The sequence below is a fragment of the Eulemur rufifrons genome, chromosome 30, assembly GCF_041146395.1.
Source record: "Eulemur rufifrons isolate Redbay chromosome 30, OSU_ERuf_1, whole genome shotgun sequence".
Taxonomy (NCBI): Eukaryota; Metazoa; Chordata; class Mammalia; order Primates; family Lemuridae; genus Eulemur; species Eulemur rufifrons.
This window is the reverse complement of record NC_091012.1, coordinates 111,939,328-111,958,261: the sequence shown is the minus strand read 5'-3', so window position 1 is coordinate 111,958,261 and position 18,934 is coordinate 111,939,328. Positions and strand designations below refer to the sequence as shown.

At 37.7% G+C, this 18,934-nt stretch overlaps 1 non-coding gene across 1 annotated transcript; it reads left to right on the top strand.

The window, feature by feature from the left end:
• The first annotated feature begins 12,363 nt into the window (after positions 1–12,363).
• On the top strand, positions 12,364–12,498 carry LOC138379334 (small nucleolar RNA SNORA16B/SNORA16A family). Its single transcript, XR_011232101.1, has one exon. It is a non-coding gene; the product is annotated as a small nucleolar RNA SNORA16B/SNORA16A family (small nucleolar RNA).
• Positions 12,499–18,934: the final 6,436 nt, after the last annotated feature.

Genomic DNA, 18,934 nt, shown 5'->3' with positions numbered 1-18,934 from the left:
TCATTTGAAACTACAATTGAGATTTGGGGTCCCCAAGCTTTTTCTAATTATGAGTTACTTTACATTTCCTCAAACGCTTTGAGGAGAAAGGGGACCACTGAAAAGATAGATCACTTGAAGAGTAAGAGGAAGGATACTACTGGCTACCCTTTTCTCCCTAGGAATGCCTGTGATTCAAGGAAGACATGGTGGGGATGGTTTCTGGGGTCAGGGGGTGGTCCTGTTATTGTAGTAAACTTGTGGATTAACCAGGTAACGTCTCAGAATGGACTGACAGCGCTTTCTGTGATGACTGAAAAATTTATCATCTAAATCAGCCTACTTTTGAGAGTGAAGAGAGCTAAGTAATTATACCAGAATAACAGATGTAAACTAGGATTGACCTGGGAAAATTGGATGTAGGGTCACCTACTGATGACCTTAGCTATTAGAGAGCTCTGTTGTAAACATTTATTTTATAAAAAGTTCTAAGCCATTAATCAAAAAGGAATAAGAAATAATGGTCAATTGATACACCTTTTCACATTTTGTTCACTGATGAGACTAGTTTAATGAAAGAGAGATACTACTCCTGTTTCACTTCTGTTTCTCCTCTCCCCCGTTAAGGGAAAGAGTCATGGATTCTATTTGCTCTCTCTCCCCTATTTTCTCCTTCCCTGAGTTTTTGTTATCTCCTTTTGTAGTGGTTATCTATTTCGACAATAATGCTGAATGACAAACCACCCCAATTGTCAGTGCTTTAAATTACAATCCTTTCTTCTCATGGTTACAGAGGTTGGCTAGGGCATCTCTGCTTCCTGCTACAGACATGGAGGTCTAGGTTGGCTGCTCATGTCTCATCCTCCTTAGGCCAAAGGAATAGCCAGAGCATGATGATGACAGAGGTGCAATAAGATGAGCCCCACTGCTTGAGTACATTTTCAGCCCCTGGTTGTGTCATGTCTATTGATACTCATTGGTCAAAGGAAGTCAGATGGCCAAGCTCAAAATCAAGAGGCAGGGAAATATGCTATGCCCATAATGAAGCCATGAATGGTAAGCACATAGGAAGGGGGCAGAATTTGGGCCAGTGGTTCAATCTATCATACCTTCTGTCACCTGGAATTCCAGAAGCTTGAGCCACCAAACTTACATGCAAAGATAGTTAAAGCTAGAAGGGACCTCAGACCTAGTTCCTCATTTTGCAGATTCCAAATCTGAACCCCAGAGAGCTGAGATAACTTGCCCAAGGTCATATAGAGGCTGTTACTGGATCCAGACTTAAATCTGGGGTGTGACTCTTAGGCCAGTGTTCTTTTCACTGCAGTCCTTGGCATGATCCTATGCTTATCAAGATAGATAGGACGGCATATGTCAAGAAAGGCGGGACAGAGTCTGATTACTTGAGCATGAACATACCTGGCTCAGGTATGTTCTGGAGTCACATTCTAGCCCCTCAGCCCATTTTTTTCACTTGAATTCATATAAAACCTTTAAAAGTGTAGAAGCTGATTTTTAGTATTAGGAGAGCTAGAATGAACTTCAGGCTTATTCTAGCTAGTTGTTCCATATTTCTAGACATCTTCTTGAACTTTGAAAACTAGTTTCAGAATATATTTGTGCTATTAGTAAGGGAATAAGTAATCCATCTTCAATATTATTTAGAAATAGGCCATCTAATTCTAGAAAATTGAAGTTTTTAGTCTACTATAGCTTAATAAGTATGGTACTTTTTTTTTTAAATTCACACTCATACCCCTATGCTGCCCTTCTTAAAAACAGAAAACAAAAAGTGTTAGATCATCACCACTTCTCACACAGGAAAAATAAATTGTCTTCAGACTTGATGTGATTTGTTCTGTCTTCAGTGACATTTTTAGGGGAGGTGAGAGGGTGGTGATGGTGAAGTCTGGAGACATCTCTGATGTAGATAAAACAAAGTGAATTTATTCCTAATAATAAATTTAGCAAAATAATAAATTTCAAAATGTATAACTTGAACTCAAAAAGAGCATGAACTTTATGTGTTAAGATCTTTGTATCATGGTTTAGAACAATTCTTTGTATCATGGTTTCATAAAATCCAACATCTAACTAGGTATTTCCATAACACAAAACCCAAGCATGCAAAAGTCTATCAGAAACCTGTTGGTGTTGCTCTTGGAAATAAAAGGCAAATTGATCTTTAGGTCACTCTCTTTTACAAAGTATGGTCTAGAGTTACAAATAATATTTTTAAGTATATGTAATATATGTGAATAGCACAGAATTCAAATAGTTCAAAATTGTGAAAAGTAAATCTCTCCCCTTCCATATTAGAGCATATTGAAAGTCTCATTCTTTTTTATGCCTACAGGGTATTACATTATAGGGATATATCAAATTTATTTATTCAGTCCTATCAGTTGTACATTAAATATGGTTAACTAAACTATCTTTATTCAGTGGCTTTTCTAAGCAATCTTTTCTTTCAAAGGTAAACACTTTGAAATTTAAAATTAAGTATGTATTTTACCCAGCCATTCCACTTCTGGGTATTTACCTTATAGAGATAGATGAATATATGAGAAATGAGTACATACAAGGGCATTCATTGCAAGATATTGGAAACAACTCAAAAACCCACCAATAGAGGCCTTCTTTAATGCTCCTCATTTTTTTTTTTTTTGTTTTGGTACCATCATCCATTCAGTTATAGTAACCAGACACTTGGTAGTGATCTTTGATTTCTGCCTCTCCCTTACCCTGAGGCAAAATCAATCAGGAGATCTATTGATTCTACCTTCTAAATATCTCTAGGGCCTGCCCAGGTCTCACCATCTCCATAGCACCACTCTAGTCCAAGCCACCATCACCCCTGCCTGCGATTATTGCAACAGTCTCCCAGCTGCTGTCTATGCAGCCTAATTGGTCCTCCCTCAATCCATTCTCCTTACTATAGCCAGAGTGATTTGTCCCAACATGTTATTAAAAAATGTTCAAACATACAGAAAAGTTGAAAGAATTTTCTAGTGAACACCCTTATACCCGCCACTTAAATTCAGCTCTACCACTGGCATTTGACTATACTTGCTTATCATTATCGATCTATCTGTCCATCCCCAGAGTGATCTTTAGAACCTTCCATGGCTTCCCATTCTCGTGAGAATAAAATGTAAATTCTTGCTCTTGGCCCTGCATAAGATGGCCACCGCCTCCTCTCCAGCTTGTCCCAGGCCGTGTGTCCCCTCCCCTTCTCTTCAGACACAAAGGGCATTTTTCTGCTTCTCAATTGTGCCAGGCTTGATCCCACCCCATGGCCTTTGCCAGGAATGCCTCTTGGTCTTTCTCCTCATCAGTCTGATTCCCATGAACTAACCAGGTCTTAAATGTTACTTCCTCAGGGAAACCTCCCCTGATCACCCTGCTGAACTAGGTCATAGCAGCCTGCCTCTATTTCCTCTTCACTGCACACATCATAATTATAATAAATTATTCATGTAATGAATCCATTAATGTTTGTGTCTGTTCCCTCCCTGCCATGTCCCTAGAATGTAAAATTCAGAGGGACAGAGACAATATTTATAATTTTTCACAGCTATATACTCAGAGCTGAGCTCAGAGTACGTAATCAAAAAATATTTGTGCAATAAGTGAAGACAAAAAGAAGTAACATCATAGAAGGTTAGATCAGTAAGGCATCCTTAGAAACTGCCATTTTCCCAATTAACAGATTAACTCCCAATGAACAGATAAGGAAATTGGGGCCCACAAAGATCAAGAAAAATCTCTGAATTTGTTTACTGATTGGTCTTTTAAAAGTAAGTTTGCTGTAGTCACCATGTTGCACAGCATGGTGACTATAGTTAATAATAATGTATTGTATATTTCAAAACAGCTAAAAGAGAGGATTTTAAATGCTCTCACCACAAAGAAATGATAAATATTTGAGGCAATGGATATGTTAATTAGCCTGATTTGATCATTCCACAATGTACACATGTATCAAAACACCATATTGTACCCCATAATATATACAATTATTATTTGTCAATTAAAAAGTAAATGAAATTTTTAAAAAGCAACCTTTCTACAAATACTGTAGTTAACCTCAGCTTACCTCAGCATAGATCAAAGCACAAAGTGTGCTTTCTCCAGCCCAGCATGTCAGTTTCTCTGAAGAAGAGACCACGGTCTTGCCTGTAACAGCGTACTTTTTGTTTGGAGATCTAAACTCTCATTTTTTCCCCTCGGTTGAATCAAACATGTTATAAAGGGACAGGGGCAAGCTCAAAAGCCTGACTTTATCCATGCAGTATGTAAATTGCAGGCCACGGAAGATTCAGGTAATCAGCTCTCATTTCACTTATGCTGTTACTGTCACAGGATTAATCAGTATCTACATTTTCCAGGTCACAAAACACTGAAAACAAAGTTATTTTGATGAAACTTCAAATTCTTGGCCTCCTTTCCCTTAAGAAACATACACAAATGTATGACTAATTATCATTAAATACATAAGTAACTAATGAATGAATTATGCCCACCTGATTCACAGTCCTATTAGTCCCATCATCACCTGATACATCAAGGTTTCCATTTGGTGGGAGAGGAGAAAGTCATGGGAAAAATAAGGGTAAACCCCACTTTTAGAAACAAAATGGATCAAAATATCAAGTCCCAGAAGCATGTAAAAGGAGAACCTGTAGCATTTGGGGCTGTGATCAATATTTTTTTTCCTTCCATGTAGATATTAATATTTCACATTAAACATAACATTGCCTCTCAAAGTTGGCAGAAGGATTTTCCTCCCACAATCCTGTTGTTTATGGTCTCTGAAATTAAAGAAAATAAATAGTAGGTGGCAGTTTATAAAGACAAAAGTATAATAAAAATAGGATCTGACAAGATTTAAACAATAGCCAGGGAAGTATCACTATATCAAGGATTCCAAAGGATTATCTGAATCATCTGGTGTATAAATTTAACACAGTGATTTCAGAGCATTGTTCCAAGCCTACTAAACAAAGTCTCCAGGAATCTCCATCATTTTTGTCAAGCTTCTTGAGTTATTCTAGTACAAGTGGATCACAGTTTGAGAAACACGGCATTAGAGGACAAATTATCTCAACTATATTATTCGGACCAACTCTATGTCATGACAGTTGCTTGGATTTGGCTTTGGAATAGTCTCTCTTTTGGATAACCCAGAGATTATTAATTGCAGGGTAACCATGGTGAGGTGGAAAGAGGCTAACCTTTGACTCAGAGGATATTATATCAACTCTTGATTTAATTACCTACCAAAACTGTGACCTCAGTCAATTATCCAATCTAGGCCTTGGCATATTTGCCTATGAAATAGGAATAATTGGGTTGCCTGGGAGTAATTGAAGATCTCAAATGAGGTAATACATATATATATGCTTTGTAAATTCTAACCCACTGTACAAAAAATATCATTATTAGTGAGATAGTTATAGTACTCTGTGGCTCATAATCTCTTTTATGACCTTCTTTTCCCGGTTGCTGGGTTAGGTCTTAAGCATTTTAGGTACAATGAAGTGGTCTCCAGAGTATACCAAACACTACTTAAAAAAATGATAATGTAGATACTTCTGGGTAAAAATTAAAGAAAAACACATTTTTCTTATTCTCATTCTGAGTGATAGTAATTTATTTTTAGCTTGGAATTTCATACTTCATCTGATTAAATAAGGAATACTATAGAAAATGTTTAATTTAATGGAGAGAAAAGCTGTGGGCAGTTTTTGTCCACAGATTGTGGAACCTGCAAGCAAACCATCTTTCCTCAACACTGTCTTCTAGTGTAATGACCATCTCTTTCTATGGCCCATTCCCTATCCCTTACGTCAGGGAGATGAAACCTGCCTTCCTCACAGGAATGTTGTTCAGAAATCTGCTTTTTATGTATGGAAGGAAATTTACCATTCTGTCAAAACAAATCAGATAAAAAAACAAAATCCTGTTATCACTATGAGTAATGCATAGCATTTCAAAGATTATCAATTGTCCCTCATTTACCTCACTGGAATTTATTGAACTATTCTGGCAGAGGGGTCCTTTCATACTTGGAAAAGGAAAGTAGCACATATAGTTAGTTTCACCTTTAAATGTCAAAACACTCGTGTAAGATAGATCATACTTTTCTCTCCAGTATTTTAGCACAATACTTGCCTCTGCTTTCCTTTTTCTCTGAATGAGGCAAAAATTAACACAGCACTAAAATTAAATATTTTATTATAATAATTAAAGCAAAAGTTTAAATCATTGGAATTTGCTGAGGAAAAGATGTCTCCTTATAGGAGGGCAGATAATTAAATATGTGTTTAAATCTGTATATTTTCATTTTTATGTCTTTATTGTTAGATACACTTACTTTTGGGAAGGAATCTGATTGCTCTTTCCAAGCATTTTTTCTACTTAGCCAATGGTTCATTTTGTCTTCAGAAAGTTGAACCTTTTTTGTGTCAATCCACAGGAATTGATGTGTCCCAACAATAAAACTTATTTTTAAACCTTTCTCATTTGGAAAGAAGGAAAGGAGCCATCACAAAGCAGTCATGTCGATCATTTATGGTTGAACCATAGTTGGAATGATTGGGGATTGGGAATATATTTTCATTTCTATCCTGTCCCAGTATTCATTATTCATAAGTGGATGTTTTTGAAGGCAGATCATTGGCTTTAGTTGATGTGATGAAAGAGATATCTGGGCTTTTCTTGAATATTCTTACCTTTAACCTTCCCCACCATTCCCAATTAATTTGTCCTCCCTAATATCTAAATATCTTCTTACATTGTTCCTCTGGCTGATGGGGTGCACACCAGAACCTTAGGAGATACCCTTAATGCTTTTTCCACATGAGTTTATGGAAATGTTATTCTTCATTTTCACCTTTTTCCTGTCACCTCGGAACCCAGCTCTGTTACAGTCATTTGCTTACAAAGCATCTGAATGTGCAGAGCCAAGTTGAGGGGTGGGCTTCCCTGGCAGCTTCCCAGAGTGCCAAAGTATAAGGGGACTAAATGTCTCTGGCAATGTAATGAGGTGGAGAACTCTCAGGAGAATATGGTATTAGCAGGAAGAAATAATGTCTGCTTGAGTAGATAAATGAGGTGGGAACCCCATACCTGAAGAGCAGTTGATGGTTGATAAATTGCCTTCTAAGAACAGGTCTGGATGGAGGTGGGACTTTTGTTTTGCTGAATGGGGCATGCAAGTTTGGGCCAGACATGAATTGGTAAGAACATAGGAAAAAGGGCCATTTGCCTTCACTGGGGACTTCCTTTGTATCCCTTCCACCAGGTAGGTACACCCCAAAATAAATGTGTAAATCCCTAAATAGCATCTGAGAAGTGCACCACATCATCAGCCCAAGTATTGGCCTAGCTCTGTGAGTGCACTAGGTCTCCATTCCTGGATTGATCAGAGTAGTCATGGTCATGAGCACACTGGGTTTTCTCTGGGGCCTGAAGATGAGCCCAGGGGTTTTAGTGGGCTGGAGAAGGAGGACATACTTTCAATAACTAAGAACATCTAAGAATCATTGGGTCACTGGGACATTGAAATGGGGGCTCTCCTTTGGAAGCAATGAGAGTGGTAATTTTCCAAATTCTGCCATAGGCTGGGTCACCTACACATGAGTATGTTCATTTCTGCTATCTTCCAGCACCCACCTGCTTTAGCTGCCAGTTTACTCTCCTAAACTCTTGCTCTTATAGTAAGTTGCTTGCTTTTATTTGTTTGTGTTTAGATAATAGGCTTTATTTCTTAGAGAAGTATTAGGTTGACAGAAAACATTGAGCAGAAAATACAAATAGTGCTCATATATTACCCTCCCCCTCAAGTTTCTCCTGTTATTAACACCTTGCTTGCATTGGTACATTTGTTACAATTGATGAACCAATATTGAAACGTGATTTATTAAAGACCATAGTTTACATTAGGGTTCATTCTTTGTGTTTTACAGTTCTGTAGGTTTTGACAAATTCATACTATCATATATACACAATTACATTATCATGCGGAATTGTTTCACAACCCTAAAAATCCCGTGTGCTTTAAACCCTGGCAACCCCTGGTCTTTTTACTCTCCCCATAGTTTTACCTTTTTTCAGAAAGTTATATAGTTAGATTATATGGCATGTAGCCTTAACAGACTTGCTTTTTTTACTTATCAATATGTATTTAAGGTTCCTCCACATCTTTTTGTGGCTTGATAGCTCATTTGTTTGTTTACTGTGGTAAGAACACTTAATATGAGATCTACCCTCTTAACAAATTTTTAAGTGTACAATATAGTATTTTTGTTTGTTTTTAAGAAGAGAGAAAAGAAAGGATGGAAGAACTCTGAGGAAGAAATAACATTTTTTTTTAATCACAAGAGATGATAGAAGATCTGCATTCATTTTGCTAGTGGTTTTTTGTTATTGCTGGCTACAAACAACTGTTCCTATTTGCTTGTATTACCATGTTTAGTGCAAAATTAGTAGCAATACTTAAAATGTTTAACATGCCTACTGCTAATCTTCGGTATAGAATATGTATCCCTGACCAAAGCTTTGTGCCACCTTGTATTTGCTGCAATTGTAATGTTTTTTGCATTAAATTCACTTTCCTATCTCTAACATGTTTTATTATGAATTATTCTGAGTTCTTAACACATTAACTGCGATGTGAGTTGTATTTAACTCATGCTAGTTTTGAGCCCGGGACCTCATGAAGCATATGTAACTCATATGTCTCTTCAACTTGGAAGCCGCCTGAACTATTTTTCAAGTTGCATGTAACTCACAGAAAACAGTAAAAAATAACAAATTTTTCATTAAATTAGAAAGGATCATTTTGTTTTCAAAGTTCTTATTCTATTTTTGTAATAAAACATGGTTGGCCCAACGGGGTAAAAAAATTTTTTTCTAGTGTAGCAGTCAATGTGTTAAAGATGGATTCTATGTCCTTATATGTCACTTGTTCCTCCTGCTTTTATACTTATTTGTCTTTGCTAAATTGACACACAGATTGGATAACTGTCTGACTTCTGGTTTTAAGGCTAGAACAATATTGAACAACTCTTCTTGGTGCTCAGCTATGGAGTCTGCCCCTCATTTTGGTTTCTGTTCACTTATCTTCTCATAAACCTGAACTCTGACACCATCATTCCCTTTGCCCTCCCTTCAGTAAGTCATAGGTAGTGACAAGGGAAGGGATCAGAAGTGACATTTATTAAGCACCTACTATGTGTCAAGTGCTTTACAAATTGTTAACTAATTTAAAGCTGTATTTTAAGACACAAAAGATTAAAAAAGACCTAAGAGGCTCAGAGAAGTTGTTACTCACTACAGTTACGAAGATAGTATTGAATAGAGCCCCACTCCACATGGAGCTTCCTAGTCTGATCCCAAAGCCCGTTCTCTTTGCATTTCACCAAACTGCAACCCAGATAGATATTTTGTGTCTGTCATGATCTGGAGACTTGCTTCTAAAAGTGTGATTCACGAACCAACAGCACTGGCATCCCCTGGGAGCTAATAAATACTAGGAAATGCAGAATGTGGGGCCCCAGCCCACACTCACTGAATTGAATCCTAATTATGATAAGATCTTTAGTTGATTCTCAGGAAAAATTAAGTTGGAGAAGCATTAGTGTAGAGAAAATGGCAAAATTGATCTTGATCCTTAAAACTATTGCCTGTTAGTTTTAGTCGATGTGAACATTGGCCCAAGACACCCCATTTTCTAGTCTTTGAGGCTTTTTTATTGCTCAGTTTTGATTTCTCCCCACATACACATGCTTGATTACTAATTTCCTTTGTGTGTGTGTGTGTGTGTATGTGTGTGTGTGTGTGTGTGTGTGTTCTCCTGCGGCTATCCTGAAGACATTCCCTAGGCATATAGTCTGACCTCATTTCAGAGTTCTTGGAATGAAAGACCTGGATATTTTTTATTCTAAATGATTGTGCCAACTTGCCTAATACAATAAGGACCAACTGAATCTGGATACAATCTCCTTTAAACCTGAGGAAATAGAGTCTTTATTCCATAATACTAGTCTTTGTTATGAAAGCTTTATTCCATAGTACTAATAAAACATCTCCTAGCTTGCGTCTTCTATTTTCAGTTAAGATTCAGTGTTTGTGTTGCTGCTGATGACCAGTCATAGAGAAAAGCATTTGGATACCAATTTGGCTTAGGCCAGTGCAAAATGTGAGGCCTGACTCAGGACTACATTTGTGTTAACTCAGCCTTTAAAGAAGGTGATGTAAAAAACAAAACAAAACAAAACAAAACACTGGGTTGATAGTTAAGAGACCTAGCTCCTTCTCCTCCTTCTCCCAGCTCTGCTACTTGCTGTGGATTTTGAACAAGACATTTCCTCTCTCTGAGCCTCAATTTTCTCATCTATAAAATGGGGAACTTGAACTAGATGATATCCAAGTTCCCTATAAGCTCTAACATTCTAACATGTGCTGGAATTAATTTACTGTTAAATATCATTTATGATTGTAAGATGCAGCCTTATTTTACATACCACTAAGAAAGAAACAAATGCTACCAATTGTAAAATGTTGTTCTGGATATTCTACATCCATTCCAGAATATTTTCTCTTTGTTTTTCTTCATATAGTTCTATTCCCCAAGAGGTGAGCCTTAATGAAGTGCTTCCATGGGGCTCTCCTACCCTCTGGATTTTGGTTGGGTTTGGACAAAGGAAGGTATCAGTAGGAGATTGAATGGTGGGAGCAAAGTGAGATTTATATAGTTATTCCCTTGGCTTGCTCCTGCTGGGTCACACAATGACAGAGGCTACATTCCTCTACCAAGACTACAGTTCTTATCAGGTGGCCTTCTCCTATAGCTAGAGCTACAGTAATCACTCCTTCTCTTCACCCCCTCAGGACTACTAGTGATAAAGACTCCTAGCTGTTGCTAACTTCACCATTCCTTATTACCCTCCCTTAACTCTGACCACATCTTTATAAATAGTCCTTCTATTAATCTTTCCTATATGTCATAGCCACAGTAAGTGTTCCATTTTTTTCCCTGTTGGAACCCTAATTGATACAGTAATTTGTATCAGAAGTATTCCCAGGAAGCAGGCTCTCCAAATACAATTTTAGGATTGTATTGCTCACATATTTGAGAAGCATTCTCAGCACTTGGCACAGTAATAGGTGCTTAGTAAATGTTAGTGTGTCTGAATGAAAAACAAACAAACAAAAACCTTCCAATCTTCATGCCTCTGTTCACTGGAAGAATTATCATGTAGCCAAAAATCAAGAGATATTTCCCTTGTAGGTTTCCTAGAATGTGCAAAGATTATCATTTAAAGATATATGTTCTCTCAAAAAGATTTCTGTGCTCTCTAAAGCAGACATCCTGATTCTGATTACCTTTACTGATGGGAATTAAAAATAAAGCATTTTTCCAGTCATTAGATGGACACCATGTACTAGGGACTTTATTGTTTTGCTCTGGTAAAGATACCACATCTGGAACTTCAAAATGTCATCAACATGATGGATCACCATGCTATTCTCTATATAAAGACAATCAAGTTCCCTCTGGAGTACATTATAACAAAGGGCAAGAGAGATGATAGGTCTTTAGATAGGAAAGATGATATACTGTTCTCACTGTCATGTGAATTCACTGTCATGTGAATTCACCAGCATACTTAGACTCAAAGAAAATCTTACACAATACTGCCTCTGACCAACAAACTCATTTTACAGTGAAGAAAGCACATCTGTGAGCTCATGCTATGGAATTCATTGGTCTTACTGAATACCTCATGACCCCAAAATAGCTAGTTTGATGGAACAATGGCATGGCTTGCTCAAAGCTTAGTTACAGAGTCAGCTGATAGACAATATTTAGTGAGGCTGGGGTGACAACTTATGTGATGTAGTATGTGCTTTAAACCAGCAGCCAATATATAGTGCTGTCTCCCTCATAGCCAAAAGGCATGGGTTCAGGGACCAAGATATAGAGCTGGAAATGACCCCTCTTATGATTATGCCTAATAGCCTACTTAAGGAATTTTTCCTACATATCTCCATAAACTTGGGTTCAATGTGTCTAAATGTTCCAATGCCCAAGGAAGGAAAACTTACATAGGAAACAATCATGGCTCTATTTCATTGGAATCTGAGAATGCCTCTTAGCAATTTGGGATTCTTCATGTCACTGAACCTATAGGTAGAGAAATAGTTACCTGTATTTGCTGGAGTGATTATCAAGAGGAAATTGGGTTGCTAACACACAATGGTTACAAAGAGAACTATGTCTAAAGGTCAGGATATTTACTGAGGTATCTCTACCACTCCTTTGATCAATAATCCTGGCCAGTGAGAAACTGCAACAACCATTAAAAGCAGGGCTATTACCCTTATCAAAGCTGCAGCTGCTTCCACATAGCTGCTGTGGTCAAAAAGGAGCCCAGAGTGACAGTTTTCCTTGGCGGTCGCCATTCTGTTTGCTGTAACTGATCTGCAACATTTTGGGAAAATACAGTTTCATTGCACCTGCCATTTCTCAGCTGTGCCAGCTGAAGATTCCAAGATGACTGAAGTTGATTTGGGGGGGTGGCGTGAGGACTCCAGGGGTCATGACTGTGATGAAACAGAACAATCTGAGGACACCTGGATTATCCCCAAGTTTCCTGGCAGTATCTGATACTGGAGAGACCAACACGTTTTTCTAGGGCTGTGCTTTAAGATCTGGGTTAACAGTAAAGCTGTCCTCACCTATGATTATGGAGCTACTGAGTCGGGAGAGAATCGCTATGAGAAGAGGCAGGCAAAAAGATAACAGGTTATTTTAGGTGGAAACTGAACTCCAAGCACAGATCTTTGTTTTTTGCTAATGCTGTCTGTGTCTGATATTGAACTATAGATGATCAATAAAAGACTCTGGAAGTAAAAAAATATAAAAAAAAAAACAAGGCCATTAAGGAATCATGTCCTACAGGAATGAAGATTTGGGTCAATCCCCCAAGTAAAGAAATCCAACTAAAGGAGTAAAGAAGAATATGAAATGATTATCAGCTCGGATCCCAGCCTCAGAAGTGGGACTGAAACATCTCTGTTTTATGTTGATTAACTGATTCTTCCAACCTCTTTCTTCCCCAGCTATCGTATGTGAAGAGAACTGGTGGTAGTTAAAGTTTTAGGTTTCATAGGGGAGTGTAACCAAACTAATATTATCTTGCAATGATACAATAGTCACAGCTCAGAAAATTTTCTTAAAGGGTTAGATAATAAATAGTTCAGGCTTTATGGGCCATGTGGTCTTTGTCACAGCTACTCATCTCTGCTGTTGTAGCACAAAAGCAGCCATAAACAATGAGTGAAAGAATGTGTATGACTGTGTTCCAATGAAAACTTTACTTGCAAAAACAGATGGCCAGCCTGTGGGCTGTAGTTTGCTGACTTCTGAAGCAGATGATGGGGAAATTCTGTGTTCCCTGTACTGGGGTCACGAGATTTTTATTAAGACAAAAGAAAAGAGTAGATGCTGAGGGCAAAACAGATAAACCGTGATGGATATTCTCTCTTTGCCCCACCAGACCCACTCTCTACAATTTTCCAAGCTGCTCTGTATTTTGTTCCTTTGCCCCCTGTTTTTCGGTCAAGTTTGACCAATTACAGGCAATAGCAGGAGATCAGAGGACGGCAGGAGAGAAAGGTCAGGGCATTTATTTCCCATGCTCCCTCCCTGCTGGGTGGAAGGTTGTTAAAGACTGTGTTCCCCTGCCACAGCTCCTCTCAGGTGGTCTCCCCTAAAACTATACCTATAGCTCTCTCTGGGTTCCAGTAATCACTCCCTCCCCTTGCCCTTCAGGCCTAGGGTGGAAAATATCCTGTGATGTTACTAGCTTTGAAGTGTTTCAACACCACTTATTGAGTTATTTTTACCACCCCACACTATTATAAATAATCCTTTCATTATGCCTTCCTCAATTCCCATTTAATTCTGTCATGTTTTCCATCAGGGCCTTGACAGAGAAGGATGTCACTAATTGTAAGACACTCCCCACTTCTGAGATATTAAAATGTGAAAAAAAGTGCCCCTTAGGATCAATGAACTATGCTAGTTGGCAATATATTCCTGATGAATGAATGAATGAATGAGGGACTAGCATTAACAGTGCAGCTCATCTCAAACACCGATACAGTATAGTGGTGTGATGGATTAAGTGTTGTTCAGAATGAACTTCAAAAATCAGATTCAATACTGCTTCTTCCTAAGTACTTCTATGCTCTTTCTCAGACTTGATTCTGGTGACTAATGAGAAAGTCATGGCCTTCCCCAGGACTCCTAGTTTTCATACCAGGCCCAAAGCATTAAAATGCTGTTTAGTCATTCCATGTCTCATAAAATGAGATGATTCCAAAGCAAATGCTACCAACATGGGTACAATTTTGCTTTTTGCGGAGCAATACAAGTTTACTGTTGTTTTTGACTCTTCATGAACTGAGTTCAGAACTTTCTGCAGGAAGAGAATGGTCCACTAGTTTGGGAACACATCACATACCTCAGGGTTGCAGTTAACTCACACTCACTGCCCTGTGAGACAACTGGCAGATATTCTGGCCAAGCCAGAATTTTAACAGACATGGGTCCTGCTTACTGCCTTTGTTTCTAAGACATTACTTAGTCTAGGCTTCTCGTCTAGAATTTACCAACCCTTTAGCAAAACTACCAATCAGAACTGCACAGGTTGTCTTATTACCAAAAAAAAAAAAAAAACAAAACAAAACAGTAATGACTGAGTCTACAACAAGAGCTACTGTGCCTTTTAAAAAGTCTATTGCAATTTCTTTATTAATTCCTAATATCCTAATTGTCCCTGTAGAGACAAAGGAACAAGTGTCTCACTTCTGGCGCTCTTCTAGGGAAAATGCTACTCAGGGGGCTGGCACATGAGAAGATAGAGTTGTCATCAGAATGTAAATCAATGTGCTGCTTCCTTCACTGAGAAAGTTTTGCTATCCAAAAACATCAGCAGAACAAAATGTGTTTATTGAAATTGTTCATTTACATTCTTGGGTAAGCTCCTTATCTCTTTGTGAACCAGTAACAAATTGTCCAGGGACTAGCAACCAGTGAGAGGACCAGACTCTGAGGAGCATGGCTCTAGAGGGTCTTGAAGCTCAGTCTCTTCACAAGTCTACCTTCTAAATTGCTGCCACTTGTTGAGAAATAAGAGCATTTCTTCCCTTTCTGGTTTTCCAAGAGAAAGGTAATACCTTTCTCCGTGTTTAGTCTCAGAGGGCATCAGAAATCCACTTAACACGAGCCCAAGAGTCAGATGGAATTTCATGAAACAAAGAGACACATTGGAAGATACGCAAGAGAGAGAGAGAGAGAGAGAGAGAGAGATTCAGATTTGATCTGTGACCAGACAGATGATAGCACTTCAGTTCCTTTTGAAATCAATTTGTTAGTCTCAGAGCACTGCTGCCTAAACACAACACAATTTTTCATGGAAACTTGTCGTTTCTGATATATATATGGAGAGAGAGAGAGAGAGAAAGAGAAACAACACAAAATTTCTAACGCTGTGCACATAAATTAAATTTCCTTCAAGCTCCAACGTAGCCGTAGAGCAAACGGAAAAACAGATCCTTAAACTGTTAAGCGTCTTCAGAAATGACACCATAGCAATGGAAGTGCACCTGCACGCTGCACATTCACCAGTAAAATTGCTTCTGATTAACAAAGCTAGGCACTTTGCATCATTCCTGTGCCTTTTCCCTAGGAAGAAACATGTGCTATATTTTAAATAAGTAGAGCATAATTCCAACCTTGTGATGCAAAGACTGAACATTGGCAAAGGCAGAGAAGCAATGACTGGTAAGTGTTTCTCCAAAGGGGTAGGGAGTGTTCCTATCATTGGTTATACCCATCATTCTTCTCATTTCACCTGTAATAGTTGATATCACCCTTGGCTGCACATGAGAATCCCCTTGGAAGTTTTTAAAATCCCCCAAATCCTGTTTGCACCTGAACCAATTACATCATAATCTCTGGGGGTTGGGGGGGGTAACAGCAAGCCATTAGTATTTTTCAAAGCTCCCCAAGTAATTCTGATGCACATCCAATGTTAAGACATAAAGGGATATAAAGGGTATTAAGAGGACTGGCGGGCCAATGGTGTGGTGGTTGCAGGTCTTGCTGGCACAGACACCCTCCTTACTGGCAACACTTGGGATATAGCCACATGAGAAACGGTGTCCCTTCTTCTGTTACTTTAAGTCCCAACTTGCTGTTAAAAAGCAAGTAAAGATGGGAGAAGAGGAAATATTTGTAACTGCTTGTGAAGATTAAATGAGATAATGTGAGTGCAGTGTTACAGTTTGGATTCTTTTTTTATTCTTATTTCAGCATATTGTGGGGGTACAAAAGTTTAGGTTACGTATATTGCCCTTGCCCCCCCCCCCCAGTCAGAGCTTCAAATATGTCCATCCCCTAGACAGTACGTTGATGGGCCAAAGAGTCCACTCACACCTGCTATTCATTTCTGATTAATTTAGCTAATAGAACTTATCAAAAGAAAGATAGCTGCAGAGAATAGGAGCAGATGCAGTAAATTTCAAGTTTCCCCTTGTACACGGGGTCTCGACAAGACACACCACTATTAGAGATGGTCTCCATGAGTCCTTCCAGAGTTGAGAAAGCCAAATTTTTTTCTTCCACTCCTTTCTACTCAAAGTTCCATCACCATTCCAGAATTATATTAACAATCAATTCTCTTCAGTTTAAGGTAGCACAATATTTGGTCTTCAGACCCCTGCGTGTCCAAAGACCTTTACAAGGGGTCAGCAAAGTCAAAACTATCTTCCTTATTTGCTCTTTTCACTGTGTAAAACTGCAACACTTTAGCGTGAATTCAGGCAGCATATTTATTTACCTTCACGCACTCATGGCAAAAAAAATACCAATTTTATTTAAGAATATCCTTGATGAAACTGTAAAATTTATTATTATTAAATTTTGACCCTTAAGTGCATGTGTTTTTAATATTTTCCACACATACCAAAGTACAATGCATTTTCACCATTCTTTTTATTTTAAAAAGAACAAATGACAGATAAGGAATGGTTATTCGGGCTTCAGAATTTGGCAGACATTTTCTGAAAAATGAACAAAGTGAGCCTGTCACTTCAGGGAAAACAACTGATAATATTTGTTGCCAATGATAAAATTCAAACTGTGAAGCAAAAATTAGAATTTTGGAAAATTTGTATCCACCATTGTGAGCGTTACTGCTTCCCAGTACTTATACACTTTTGTGATGAGATTGGTGATGACATCATCTAATGTCATTTCCCAATATTGTATAACAAAATTTATCAAACTTTGGAAGATTTGCATAACTCAGTGAACCAATGTTTTCTAAACAACCAATGTTTGAGTTACAAAATTATGCATGGATAAAAAAATCCATTCAAAGTACAAGATAGACCAATGGATTTTAATGCAACAGAGTCCAAAAGTTTTCCATATTGCCATTAATCTTTAAGGAACTACCACTTACTGAGTTTTGGTGAAGTTTCAAAAAAAATCCACAGTTATATAAATATGCTATTAAAATACTCTTCACTTTTCCAAATATGTATATGTAATATACATCTCTGTGAAGCCAGATTTTATTCTTATACTTCAATCAAAATAACATATTGCAAGAGACTGAATGGGAAAAAATAAATGAGAATCTAGCTATCTTCTATTATGCCAGACTTTGAAGAAACCTGCAAAAATATAAAATAATGCTGCTCATCTCATTTTTATTTTTCAAACCACATTTAGTTTTGTTCAAAAATATGTTATTTATATTAACATGTAATAAGTTCCTTTTTATGTTTATAGTTCTTTTTTATGTTCAGGTAAAATTTACATAAAACAAAATTAACAAATCTTAAGTATATGACTTGATGAGTTTTGACACAACTGTGTAACCCAACTACCTGTCAAGATATAAAACATTGTCATCACTTCAGAATATTTGCTCCTGCTTCTTTACAGGCAATATCTACACCACTCCCCTGAGACAGTCGCTTTTCTGATTTTTTTCCAGCATACTTCAATTTTCACTCCTCTAAAACTTCCATTGAAATCATGAAGTGGTGCTCTTTTCTTAAGGCTACTTTCATGGAGCATAATACCTTTTTGGTTCATCCATGTGTTTTTAATTTATTTCCTTTTTATTACTGAATAGAATTCTTTTGTATGAATACAAATATACAATGATTATCCATACTGCTATTGATGGGATATTTCCAGTTTTGACTTTTTAAAATTTTTATTTATTTTTTTTAAATTTCAGAGTATTTCAGGCGTATAAATGCTTTGGTTACATAAATTGCCTTTGCACCACCCAACAACAGTGCCCATCCTGCAGATGGTGTGCACTGCATCTGTTAGGTGTGAATTTACCCATCCCCTCTTTCCCCCTACCTGGCCAACACCCTATGAATGTTACTTCCCGTATGTGCATATTAGTGTTCATCAATTAGTACCAATGTAATGGTGAATACATATTCTGTTTCTTTTTCTATTCTTGTGATACTTCACTTAGAAGAATGGGCTCCTGCTCCATCCAGGATAATACAATAAGTAGTTCATCATATTTTTATGACTGAGTAGTACTCCATGGTATACATATACCACATTTTATTAATCTGCTGATGAATTGATGGGCACTTGGGTTGATTCCACATATTTGCAATTGTGAATTGTGCCACAATAAACATTTGAGTGCAGGTGTCTTTTTGATAAAATTACTTATTTTCCTTTGGGTAGATACCCAGTAGTGGGAATGCTGGATCAAATGGTAGGTCTACTTTTACTTCTTTGAGGAATCTCCATATTGTTTTCCATAGAGGTTGTACTAGTTTGCAGGTCCACCAACAGTGTATAAGCATTCCTTTCTCTCTGCATCCATGC